Source organism: Eptatretus burgeri, chromosome 2, assembly GCF_056783735.1.
Source record: "Eptatretus burgeri isolate ZD-2024b chromosome 2, Ebu_testis_v1, whole genome shotgun sequence".
Lineage (NCBI taxonomy): Eukaryota > Metazoa > Chordata > Myxini > Myxiniformes > Myxinidae > Eptatretus > Eptatretus burgeri.
Window position 1 is genome coordinate 35,084,461 of NC_140962.1, and position 13,929 is coordinate 35,098,389.

Sequence of the window (13,929 nt, forward strand, 5' to 3'; positions counted from 1 at the left end):
AAAAGTAATTAAAAATACAAAACGAGAATATCTTGGTTGGATAAGTTTGTCCACCACCCTCATAACAGCAATTGCAAATTCACACAGGTGGAACCAATCACCTTCAAAATCAGACACAAAGTTCATTGGCCTACACCTGTGTTAAATTCTTGTGATTCTGATTATTTTGGTATAAAATCAGCTGTTCCTGTAGTTTTCCTCTGCTGGGTAGTGCATTTCACAGCAAAGACAACCATGAGCAACAAGCTGCTTTCAAAAGACCTCCAGGATAAAATAGTGGAAAGGCACAGAACAGGGGATGGGTATAAAAATATTTCAAGGGCCTTGAATATCCCTTGAAGCACAGTCAAGACAATCATTAAGAATTAAGAAATAGCCGTTATTCTTTCTGTATCTTTTATTTTGACAATAACAATTACAACAACAATAACAACATAAACTCAACGAACACGTCCGCGTTTGATGGCGATTTCCACCACGTCCGCATTTGATCGGGGCGGATCCAGCCTGGGTGAAGGTTCAAAAGTGAAAAGGGGGAGGGCGCCGATTTCGGGTGGCAAAGCCCACCGCGGCCCTCCCCTTGGAGCTATAAAGGGCCGCGTTCGCTCGCCAACAAGTGGTGTTGTTGGCTGGGTTGGAGAGCGGTTAGTTGAGAGCCGTTGGAGAGACGCCGAGCCACCAGCAGGAGTTGAGCCGTTGGAGTTCGGAGTGGAAGGGTTGGAGAGCCTGTGGGAGCTGGCAAGAGCAGTGGAGTTCGTTCGCTGGAAGGTTCGCCAGCAGGAAGCAGGGGTCAAGACCCGTTCGCTCCTCCAGTGCATCGTCGGCTAGGCCAGGCCGCAGTGAAGGCCGGACGACCGAGGAGAACTGCACAAGCTTCTCATCAAGCTGCCCAAGCGACTGGCGCGTTCGCGATGCATCAGACCGAACGGAAACACCAGGGGTCGCCGATAAAAAGGACCCATCGAGTCACCACGAGGGTGGCCAGGTAGCCGGCCCGGTCTCTCAGGGCCTGTTCCGGTCATCCCGGCCCTGAGTACATTAAAGGCTCACGAGCCCGGTATTAAAGGCTCGATTCCGCCTCCTCAACTCCGCCCACGTCTCGCCTCGACGAACCGCCTCCTGCTTCTAGTCTCCACCCACTACACCCTCACACTCTGGACTCCGCCCTTCTCCACTCAATCTCCTCCTTCAGAACACAGGCTCGACACGTGCGGCTTGGGCCAGAGACAACGCGACTACAGTCGGGTACTGCACCACGGAGCATCCCCTCTCCCGAAACGCCCAGGTACTGAGAGCATAACCTCAACCCCCTCCTTCCCTGGCTGCAAAAGTCCCTTCTCATTGGGGTTTCTTTTTCTGTGTGTGTCTGAGTGTGCTGGCGCCTGTCTGTTAAGTAAGTCTGTGGAAGATCATTATTGTTGTTACTGTTATTAATCTCGCATCATGTCTGCCCTGTATCTGCTTTCGTAAATTGCTTGTATTATTGTCGCACTCCACACCTCTCTCCTCTTTCCCTGCGTTACATACCCAATAAATCTTAACTGTGCCACATACCTTTCCTCGCCTGCTTGTCCATAAATTATTATCATTATTAGGAATGGTCCCTGCTCGTCTTTGTCTTTTCTCCCATTGGTCCAGCATGGTCCGAATCCTACTCCAGCCGGGACTTTATTCCCAACGATCCGTTCCTTTTAGCCAGTACGTCCTTGGCAGTGTCGCTCGGCTGCATCCAATCCGGAAAAGTGATCCGATCCGGTAGAGTGATCCGGTTTGGACCGAGGGTGTGGTTCCCGGTAATTAAACCACGTGATTAATTAGGTAACCTGATTAACCCATAGACGGGAGGACCCTAGGTCACGCAGTTGAGTTATTGGCGTCCACGGTCGGTTAAGCCAATGGTTCTCAACCTGGGGGTCGCGAGATTGTTTTCGGGGGTCGCGGAAAGGTTGTCAAAACAAATAAACAAACAAATATATAATAAAGAAATTCATAAATATTTTTTGAAAATGATTTTTCAATTAAATCTCCCATACCAATGTTATAATGTAGTAATTATGAAACAGATTTGATCAGCAAGTGAAATGTGTGTGTGTGTGTGTGTGTGTGTGTGTGTGTGTGTGTGTGTGTGTGTGTGTGTGTGTGTGTGTGTGTGTGTGTGTGTGTGTGTGTGTGTGTGTGTGTGTGTGTGTGTGAGCGAGAGCGTGCGTGCAGCACAGTGGCGGGTGCTGAAAGTCAATGTTCGCGCTAGCTAACTACTGCAAGGTGGCTGAATATGGACCGGTGGCTTGTCAAAAAACGTCTGCCAGGTCAAGATGCGGACCAAGATGACACATGTGAAGGTGGGCCAACTGTTACGAATTCAACTGAAAAACGTAAGGCACCGGCGGCAGATTTGGCCTCCAACAAGCGTCGGAAATATCAGACTGACTTTCTGCAGTACGGATTCACATGCCGAGCCAAAAATGAAGTGGAATATTCACAATGTGTTCTGTGTTCAGAAGTGCTTGCTCACGAAAGCTTGACACCAGTGAAATTGAAGAGACATTTACAAACCAAACACCCATCCTACATTGACAAACTATTAGATTTTTTTCGTCGTAAGGAGGGAGAACTACAGAGCCAAAAGACGACTGTACGTGAGCACTCTACAATCCCTGTCAAAGCCCTGTTGTCTTCATATGAAGTGGCATACCTGGTTGCTCAATCCAAAAAGCCCCATACAATTGCAGAGAGCCTGATCCGCCCAGCAGCGATTGCAATGACCAGAGCTATGCATGCTGAAAAAATAACTGGCACACTTGAGGCTATTCCACTGTCAAATGACACAATGACGAGGCGCATTGGTGAAATGGCCAACGACATTAAAGAGCAGCTCATTGACTGAGTGAAGAAAAGTGGAAGATTTTCCCTCCAAATTGACGAAACAACGGTTGTTTCCAGTGATACACAGTTACTTGTTTTTGCAAGATACAGCTCCGAGGGGAAAATGTACGAGGATATGTTGTTTTGCTCGACACTTGAAGAAACTTGCACTGGTCGTGACATTTTTAACAAACTAGACAGTAAAATGCGCGAGGAGGGGCTAAGTTGGGGAAATTGCATCTCTGTGTGTACAGATGGAGTTGGCGCCATGCAGTACAGGGGACAAGAAGGGGACTGAAAGCTAAAGTTTTGGAAGTGGTAGTTTTGGTAGTTTTTGTTTTGTTGTTTTGTTTTTTTGTATATTTTTGGTCAGTAATGCAAGGTTTGTGTACGTCTGGTAGCTGTCATGTGTGATAGTAACCTCTGTCTGCAGCAGAGGGTCGCTCAATCTTCCAGTCTGTGTCCTGTGCATAAATAGGCTACATACTGCTCTTTGCAATTACAGAAGCCTTTTTTATGAATGTGGCTGGCTGTTTTTACTGTGTTATACATCAGAGTATAAATAATTCATTTGTGATGCCAGTTTAGTTTAGTTTTGTTCTGTTTAGTTTTAACAGCTGGCAGTACCTAGGCGTTGACCAATGTGCTCCAGGCACTGTGGATTTTTTAATGCGCTCTGTGACGTCACTGCAGTGTGTTTCAAGTGTGAGTCGGGAGGGGGGTCGCGAACCCCAACTTAAATTTTTTGGGGGGTCGCGGCTCCAAAAGGTTGAGAACCGCTGGGTTAAGCGACCCGCCGCGTCACGGAATTATCTGTGTGCGACGGCCTACAATTCCAGGAGTCTGGTGGGAACCGACATAGCTTCCCCCACCTAGTGGTCTTCTCACCCGACCCCCGGCCCGCAACAATATTTTCCCGCAAGAAAAGGATTGAGGACATAGCGATGGTAGTTAATGGTACTTCCCTCAAACCATCTTCTGAAGTGTCATTTTTAGGAGTCATCTTTGATAAGGGATTAACTTGGATTCCCAGGTTAAGATGCTGACTGGTAAATGTGCTAAAGGCATCAATATATATATATATATATATATATATATATATATATATATATATATATATATATATATATATATATATATATATATATATATATCCTGGTGTTGGTGCAGTGGTTAGGGCAGCAGCTTGGGATCCAAAAGGTCTTGAGTTCAAGCCCCGTTGGGCCAATGAAATTAATACACCAGGGGGTTGACTCAGCCTGTCATCCTTCCAAGGTCGGCAAAATGAGTACCAGTATACTGGGCCAGTGTATACCCTGGTTAAAATAGGTGTACTATATCCCTGTGTCGTAAGAGGCGACCAGGGTTGCGTCAGGAAGGACATCCGGTGTAAAAAACATGTGCCAAATCACTATGCGGATCATACGGATGATCCGCTGTGGCGATCACTAACGGGAGCAGCCGAAAGAAGAAGTAGAAGATATATATATATATATATATATATATATATATATATATATATATATATATATATATATATATATATATATATATACATATACATACATACATACATATATATATAGACTATATATACACACACACACACACACACACGTCTCTGTCTCTCACACCCATCCTTGCTCTCCACCCTCCCAATAAAGTGCAGCACCCTCCTCCCACATCTCCTCTCTCACTCTGTGTGTCCGTCTCCGGACATATCCAGATGGTGATTATGTCTGGACGGTGTTTCTTTCCAGATGTGCTTGGGCGGTGTTTATTTGCCGAGGCAGACACGAGACGGAGGATAGATAGCACAACTCCGCTTTATTGCCTCGAGTGAGAGGGTGGGCGTACGATGCCCATAACTCCCGCTTTATTACGTACTCGATGCACCGTACCGGCAGTAGGTCTCGACCCGGGACGTAGGGGTCGCTTCGCACACCGCCATCCATGACCGTTATGATGGCCAATGACACTTGGCACACACACCGTAGATGTCCCTGAGTGTTCAGACCGCCGTCCGACTGACTGCGTTGCAACGTTCGGTCACGACCCGCGCCGAAGACTGTGCGTACAGCCGTGGGCGCTTGGTCCACCGCGCGGACCTCCGGATCACCTGTTGTGCTCTGGCCATCGAGGCTCCGGACATCCCTCAGAGTCTGTGCGACGGCCCACGCCGCTTCTGAGTTGAATGTAATATCCTCGTCCTTTAGCCGTGGCATTGCAGAAACCATTTCCGACTCGAGCAAACCAGAAATAAAGCGATCTCCGAGCCCGGCCCGCCATTCACTCGACGTGAATCTGCAGGCGCCGGCGAGATGCCTCACCCGTGCGGCGAAACTCGCGATGCGCTTCTCTGGGCTCCTCACCAGGTGATCAAACTCGTGCCGCGTGAGCTGCGCTGATTCTCCCGGCGCTCCGTGCGCCTGACAGTCTAATTGCTCCGGCAACGACTCAAAGTCAATACCGAGGAAAACCAGGCACTCTGCACGCGTCGATCCGAAACAGCCTCGTTGTCAAACTGCGAGTTTCGCGCGCCCGCGGCCGCACGCACAGTCTTCGGTGCGGGTCGAGTCCTGCAGTCAGGCATCTCGCCGTAGCCTGTGAATTCATGTCGAGTGAACGGCAGGATGGCTCGAGTATGGTCGAAGGTCGGGGTACGGTGCACGGACGAGTGCCCGTCTTCGTTGGAGACGACTTCGAATTGTTTTCAGAGGAGTTGGGGTGCTATTTCCACGCGAATGATGTAGACGACGAGAGCAAGTGCAAATCGATCTTGCTCGCCTCGCTATCAACGGAACATTATCGACTGCTGAGTGATTTGGTGGCGCCGGACAAGCCCAGTGACGACGGGCTGTCGTTTCAGGACGTGGTCGAGAAGATGAAAGCCCACATGGCGCCAGAGAAGTCATTGCAGCTGGCTCGATACCAGTTCGATCACCTCGCGAAGGGTACTGAGGAGCGCGTCGCAGATTTCGTGGCGCGAGTGAAGCATTCAGCCGTGGCCTGCAAGTTCACGGCGGAGGAGCGTCCAGCTCGACTCAGAGATAGCTTTATTTCTGGGTTGCAAGATGCGAAAATTGTGTCGGCGATTCTGCGAATGCGAAGTGTTGGCGTTACATTCCACTCGGCGGTCGAGACTGCTTCAGCTGTCGAGCAGACACTCGGAGATGTCCGCGCCATCGCCGGCCAGGGCGTGACGGGTGATCCCAGCTGGGGCATGTCGGGTGACCCCGGGGTCCACGCGATGACCCAGGTGCCCCTGGGCCAATGACACTTGGCACACACACCGTAGATGTCCCTGAGTGTTCAGACCGCCGTCCGACTGACTGCGTTGCAACGTTCGGTCACGACCCGCGCCGAAGACTGTGCGTACAGCCGTGGGCGCTTGGTCCACCGCGCGGACCTCCGGATCACCTGTTGTGCTCTGGCCATCGAGGCTCCGGACATCCCTCAGAGTCTGTGCGACGGCCCACGCCGCTTCTGAGTTGAATGTAATATCCTCGTCCTTTAGCCGTGGCATTGCAGAAACCATTTCCGACTCGAGCAAACCAGAAATAAAGCGATCTCCGAGCCCGGCCCGCCATTCACTCGACGTGAATCTGCAGGCGCCGGCGAGATGCCTCACCCGTGCGGCGAAACTCGCGATGCGCTTCTCTGGGCTCCTCACCAGGTGATCAAACTCGTGCCGCGTGAGCTGCGCTGATTCTCCCGGCGCTCCGTGCGCCTGACAGTCTAATTGCTCCGGCAACGACTCAAAGTCAATACCGAGGAAAACCAGGCACTCTGCACGCGTCGATCCGAAACAGCCTCGTTGTCAAACTGCGAGTTTCGCGCGCCCGCGGCCGCACGCACAGTCTTCGGTGCGGGTCGAGTCCTGCAGTCAGGCATCTCGCCGTAGCCTGTGAATTCATGTCGAGTGAACGGCAGGATGGCTCGAGTATGGTCGAAGGTCGGGGTACGGTGCACGGACGAGTGCCCGTCTTCGTTGGAGACGACTTCGAATTGTTTTCAGAGGAGTTGGGGTGCTATTTCCACGCGAATGATGTAGACGACGAGAGCAAGTGCAAATCGATCTTGCTCGCCTCGCTATCAACGGAACATTATCGACTGCTGAGTGATTTGGTGGCGCCGGACAAGCCCAGTGACGACGGGCTGTCGTTTCAGGACGTGGTCGAGAAGATGAAAGCCCACATGGCGCCAGAGAAGTCATTGCAGCTGGCTCGATACCAGTTCGATCACCTCGCGAAGGGTACTGAGGAGCGCGTCGCAGATTTCGTGGCGCGAGTGAAGCATTCAGCCGTGGCCTGCAAGTTCACGGCGGAGGAGCGTCCAGCTCGACTCAGAGATAGCTTTATTTCTGGGTTGCAAGATGCGAAAATTGTGTCGGCGATTCTGCGAATGCGAAGTGTTGGCGTTACATTCCACTCGGCGGTCGAGACTGCTTCAGCTGTCGAGCAGACACTCGGAGATGTCCGCGCCATCGCCGGCCAGGGCGTGACGGGTGATCCCAGCTGGGGCATGTCGGGTGACCCCGGGGTCCACGCGATGACCCAGGTGCCCCAGGCCATGCGCACGCATTTCGGTGCGGGCCGGGGCCGCACGCTGCAGCATGGACGCGCAGGCAGCGAGATGAACACACAGGGGTGCTGGGGGTGTGGAGGACAGCACCTGCGGCGGGTGTGCCCGTATAAAAACACCGTTTGTTTGAATTGTCGCAAGGTTGGACATCTGAAGTGTGTGTGTCGAATGGCGGGGGCCGCCGTTAAGGTCTTGGATAGCGAGGTGCGGGATGACCCAGCGACCTGGAGCGCGGCCTGCAGCCTGAGCATAGTGATCCCGGCGGCCCGGAGCAGGAAATGCAGCCGATGTTGAGACTGTTTTCAATTGGTCCGAAGATAACAAGACCAATGACAGTGGAGGTTGAGGTGAACGGGGCACCGATCGTGTTTCAAGTTGATACCGGGGCCGCGGTGTCGATCATGGGCGAACAGACCGCTCGTGAACTCCGCGGTATTCACCTGGTCAAGACGATCTTTTCGCTGTACACGTACACTGGCGAAGCGATTACACCACTTGCTGTGACAGACGTTTCGGTGGTCTACCAAGGTCAAAGCGCCCTACTCTCATTGTTTGTGGTACGAGGGGAGGGCCCGCTCTTTTGGGCTGGGACTGGCTGGCTAGCCTTAGGCTAGACTGGACGGCGCCAGCCAGTGGCCTTGGACGTCCCGTGCCGAGCCGATTAGAGTATCGGTGGGAGGAGGTTCCTGTTTCGGAGTTTGTACCTCCAGGTGCGCCTGTGTCTCCTTCGGGCCCCGTACCTCCGTTTGGGCCCGGGCCTCCCTTGAGACCCGAGGGCGAGGTCCCGGCGGCAGGAGCCGCGACGATGCAACATGGGTTTCCGTTCATTGCTTCCTGCAACTACGATATACGGTTCCGGAGCAACGGGTTGCATGCCAGCTGCGACGGGCTCTCGCGCTTGCGTTGCGCTCATGATACAGTGCACGCCCGTGTCGTTCAGGTGATTTCAGCGGGGGATTGGAGCGAACCGGTCGCATTCAAGAAGTTTGCGGAACGCGACCATCGACTTTGTCCTCTTCGACGTTCAGATGGGGACCTGCACGCAAGTTGCCTCAACGTCGTGACAACCAAGAGGCGTGCGCGCAGCGTGGTTCATAAATTGTTAATTGTTGTGTGTTTGATTCTCGCGGCACGAGTGATTCAGCTTGGCGTTATGAAAGCAAATACCGACAGTCCGCGTGTGAGCATAATGTGTTTGATTGGGATCAATGCTTTCTTTGATGTGAAGAGCTCGCGGACAATCGTTGCGAATAAAGAGATCTTTCAGATCTCGGTCTTCGATGACAGTCCGCAGTTCGCTGCACTCTCATGTGTTGGGATTATGCTGTATGAACGCGCTGTACGTAAAGAGAAGTTTGCCTCTGCGCAGACGATGTTTTTGCTGTTGTATGACCCTGACATGTATCCAGTCAACGCTGATCGTCCGTTCGGACGTGCATTGAGATCTCGACTGGATTTGGTGCGTGGTTTTGTTATGGGATTGGTGGTACTGCAGCCGGCTAATTGCAGGTTCGACTTGCACGTGGAACGACGGCGCTGTTCAGCGTCGCCCCTCCTGTTCATCTCGCGGGGGCCTGGTGTTATCTCGCCAAGGCCGCCCTCCCCGCTGCTCCCGCCAGCGGCGGCGCCCTTATGTCTGGCGGACTCAGCGTGTTTACCTGTTTCTGTCCGTGGGGGGATGGGCAAGCTTGTCGGCCAGGGGCGCAGGAGGTTCGTCTAAGCATGTCACCTCGACCTCGCCGGAAAGCGTGTAAGCATGGGCCGCCTGGGGGCGCTTCTTCAGTCTACTGCATTTGGGATTCAACGCGCTCGCACCAACACAGTATATGTTGTGATGGGGATAGAAGAATGAATTATGTGCCAGATTAAAACAACGGCATTAGTGTTGCAGGTTGTGCAGATGAAGCACGTTTTTCTTTTGATCCATCTCGTTTGGGTGATTCTCAGCCTGACAATCACCCCAGGGTTAGATCAGGTGATGTGGTACTTGGGAGATTTTACATGATTGGTGTCATTTTGTTCCTCTTTGCTTGTTTGTGTCATATTGTCATAGTGTTTTTTCTTTTTCACCAGTTGCTTTTTTTTGTATCATGGTGCCAGTGCGTTTGCTAAATGCCATTTTGGCACTAGTTGCTTTCTGTGTTGTAGTGCCAATGATTTTTGATTATTGTCATTTTATAATCATACTTTTAGGAGGGAGGAGTGTGGTGTAGTGTATTGGCAGGGAGCGTTGAGGGGGCACGGAGGAGTTGTGATGGTAGTCACGTGTCTGCAGGGCATATAGCTGTTCGCGTCCGCAAGAGGCTCGAAGTAGTGTACATCCGGACACGCAATAAACAGAGTTACGGCAACCCTCACGTCTTTCCATGCCTCACTGCTCTCCAGACATTACATGGATGTGTTTATGTTCTTTTCTGGGTTTGACTTCTTGGTACTCCAAATTCATTCCAAATTACGCAACAGTCATGGAGCCACTTCGTGCCTTACTGCACAAGGATACTGACTTGTCCTGGACCGAGGCTGCGCACACTCAGTTTGAAAGGGTAAAAAAATTGATTGCTAACAGCCCTGCACTTGTTTTGTTTGACCCTACTCTGACCACCATTGTGACCACAGACGCGTCTGATTATGGACTCGGAGCAGTGCTCACTCAACTTCCTGAAGACTCTACAGAGGAAGCGGTAGCATTTGCCTCACGAACACTCACAGAATGCAAACGTAAGTTCTCTACAGTGGAGAAGGAAGCACTCGCCTGCGTCTGAGCAGCTGAGAAATGGCGTACTTACCTGTGGGGTCGGAAATTTATCCTGCGGACAGACCACAGTCCACTGACCACACTATTGTCTTTGAAAGGTCTTGGTCGAGCTGGGATGAGAATTGCATGTTGGTCTGTACGCTTACTGTCGTTTAACTACGAAATTGTGTACAAACCTGGCCATCAAAATGTGACTGCAGACTGTTTATTGCGGTTACCACTCCCCATGACAGAGCCTTACCACGAACCGGATGGAGAAATGGTGGCTTTAGTGTCCGGTGACTGCGCTGCTGCACCCGTGGAACAATTCAAGGAAACTTGCAATCGATGCCATATTCTACAGAAGGTACGAAGATATGTCTCCAGAGGATGGCCTTGCACTGCGAAGGACATTAACCCAAATGTACTTCCCTACTTTCACATTCAGAATGAACTGGCTCTACAGGAGGATTACTTGATTCGGGGCACTCACCGTGTGATAGTGCCGACAGAACTTCAACCCAAGTTAATCCAGCTTGCCCATGATACGCATCAAGGTATTGTAAGGACTAAACAAAGGCTGCATGACCTCTACTGGTGGCCAGGGATGGACTCCCAGGTGGAAGTTGCCATCAAGTTGTGCATTACTTACCAAATGCATGACAAAACAGCTGTCACTTGGGTTCCACCTTTGCAACCAGTTCAGCTCCCTAATGCTGCTTGGGAAAAGCTTGCCATCGATATAGTGGGACCACTTGATAACGGCCAAATGGACTGTCGCAATGCCATTACCTTAATTTATTACTTCAGCAACTGGCCAGAAGTAGCCTTTACTTCCCAAGTAACATCTCCTATAGTTATGAAGATCCTGACTAAGGTATTCAGTCATGAAGGAAATCCGTGGGAACTTCTCTCTGACAATGGATCTCGGTTTGTTTCAATTGAGTTTGAAACATTCCTGCAGGAAAGACACATCAAACACTGCAGTACTTCTACATATTACCCACAAGCCAACGGGGAGATAGAACGCTTCAACAGAGTGTTTAAGGACTGTTTAAATTCTGCAAATCCCGAAGGCAAGCCCTGGAAATCATTCGTACTCGACTTCTTGTGAACGTATAGAGCTACAAGACATGAAACAATTTATCAGACCCCAGCTGAACTTTTACATGGACGTACATTGCACTCCAAGTTACACATTGGGGACCGTCAAATCAGCGTACCTGCTGCAAGACTCAAGGAAGTGAGGCGTTGTGCTCAATAGAAACAAAATAAGTCAAAACGATACACAGACAAGCATCGGGGAGCGAAACCTTCCACCTTCCAAAGTGGTTCCTTTGTGCGAGTTCAGAAACCTGGACTTCACCAGAAAAGACAAAACAAGTTTACCCAACCCCTCAAGATCAGTGAACAGAGAGGTCCTGCTACCTACAGACTCTCTGATGGGAAAGTGTGGAATGCAATTCATCCAGCACCTGCAAATGAGACCTCAAATGGACTATCTGCTGGAAGTACGACAGGTTCTGAGGACCATAGGCACATAGCCCTGTCCAACAAATGCCTCTTCAAGTTTTTACCCCAGGTGTTCGTCATGGGACGAGATATCGTCGAGCCCCTGGATGGACCAAGGACTTTGTCATGTGGCATGTTATCTTGCATTACATGCTTACTACGTTCTTTGGGGTTTTTTTCATTATTAGTTGTTATATTCACGAAAAAAGGAATATGTGGTGTTGGGAGTTACATGAATATTAATGAATGCATGATGAACCGGAACTGAGGAAGCTGAACCGAGAGTGACGTCAGAGAGCTGTGGAGTAACGGCAGCAGGAGACGCCATTAAAAACGGTTAAGCTGAAGAACCTACATGTGGGCTGGCTTTGCTACACAACAGCTACGGAGAAAATGCAACACGTGATTCACCACTACCGGTTTTATCGCAGTTTTGCCTTAACTTTGCAAAACAAAGTTTAAATGAAATTCCAAACTACTTTAATAATTTTCGGCTGCACAGTAAAATAACTCCAGATAAAAAAAAAGAAGCGAATACTTCGATATCGCGTGGCTGGGGGCAGTAAAAGGTTAAGAATGATGAAACAATTTTGCAGTTATAAAATTTAAATGTAGACACGGTGAATTGGCATGCACGATGGGAAGAGTTGTGACGTTGGACAAATTTCTATTTATAGCCCTCAGATCAAAGGGACATATGCGGCCATAAGTGTGACAGAAGACGTGACAGAAGACACAGGACAGAATAGTCAATTATACAACAGCGCGATGTCGCCACGCTATAATAACCACTTCTGTCACCAAAAAAAGAGGAAGAAATCACCTCCACAAGACGATTTAAAAACACTTCTGGTGAAAAACAATGAAGAACGAGAGTTACAAGAACGACAGCAGAGTTACTGTGCGTCAACAACTAACGGAACAGGAAGATTATAAATCACTTCCTGCTTAGAAAATCAACTTCCGGCGTCACACAGAAAACGATTCAGCACAAAAAACGTCGCTCTTCCGCATTAACCCCGCCCACAATTCACCCGGCAATCTCCGCCCACAATCCACCAGGCAATCTCCGCCCGCAATGCACCAGGCAATCTCCGCCAACAATTCTCCCGGCAATCTCCGCCAACAATTCTCCCGGCAATCTCCGCCAACAATTCTCCCGGCAATCTCCGCCCACAATCCACCCGGCAATCACCGCCCACAATCCACCCGGCAATCTCCGCCCACAATTCTCCCGGCAATCTCCGCCCACAATCTACCCGGTAATCTCCGCCCACAATTCACCCGGCATTCTCCGCCCACAATCCACCCGGTAATCTCCGCCCACAATTCACCCGGCATTCTCCGCCCACAATCCACCCGGTAATCTCCGCCCACAATCTACCAGGCAATCTCCGCCCACAATCCACCCGGCAATCTCCGCCCACAATCTACCCGGTAATCTCTGCCCACAATCTACTCGGCAATCTCCGCCGACAATTCACCCGGCAATCTCCGCCCACAATCTACTCGGCAATCTCTGCCCACAATCCACCCGGTAATCTCCGCCCACAATCTACTAGGCAATCTCCGCCCACAATCCACCCGGCAATCTCCGCCCACAATCCACCCGGTAATCTCCGCCCACAATCTACTCGGCAATCTCCGCCCACAATCCACCCGGTAATCTCCGCCCACAATCTACTCGGCAATCTCCGCCCACAATTCACCCGGCAATCTCCGCCCACAATCCACCCGGCAATCTCCGCCCACAATCTACTCAGCAATCTCCGCCCACAATCCACCAGGCAATCTCCGCCCACAATCCACCCGGTAATCTCCGCCCACAATCCACTCGGCAATCTCCGCCCACATCACACCCAATAATAAGTGTGACAAAAGACACAGGACAGAATAGCCAATTATATAACAGCGCGATATCGCCGAGCTGTAACTAGAGTAATTTGACTGCGCGCAGTCGACGGGTACGTCTCCACTCTCCTGCACAAACACTTGAGTATTAACATATTTGACCCTTGACTTTTATCACATCTGGCCCAAAATCTAATCACTTCATTGCCCTGTCTTACTTTACCTTTTTACCAAGTCTGATGAAATTCTACAATTTGCTTCTTGAGTTATCGCGTAAACGAAAATCGGGACAGACGGACGACTCGGAAACATAATTCCTCCGGCACCCGACTTGGTGAGGAGGCATAGAAACCCGAAGCGAACGTTTGTGTCCGAGTCTTTAACGA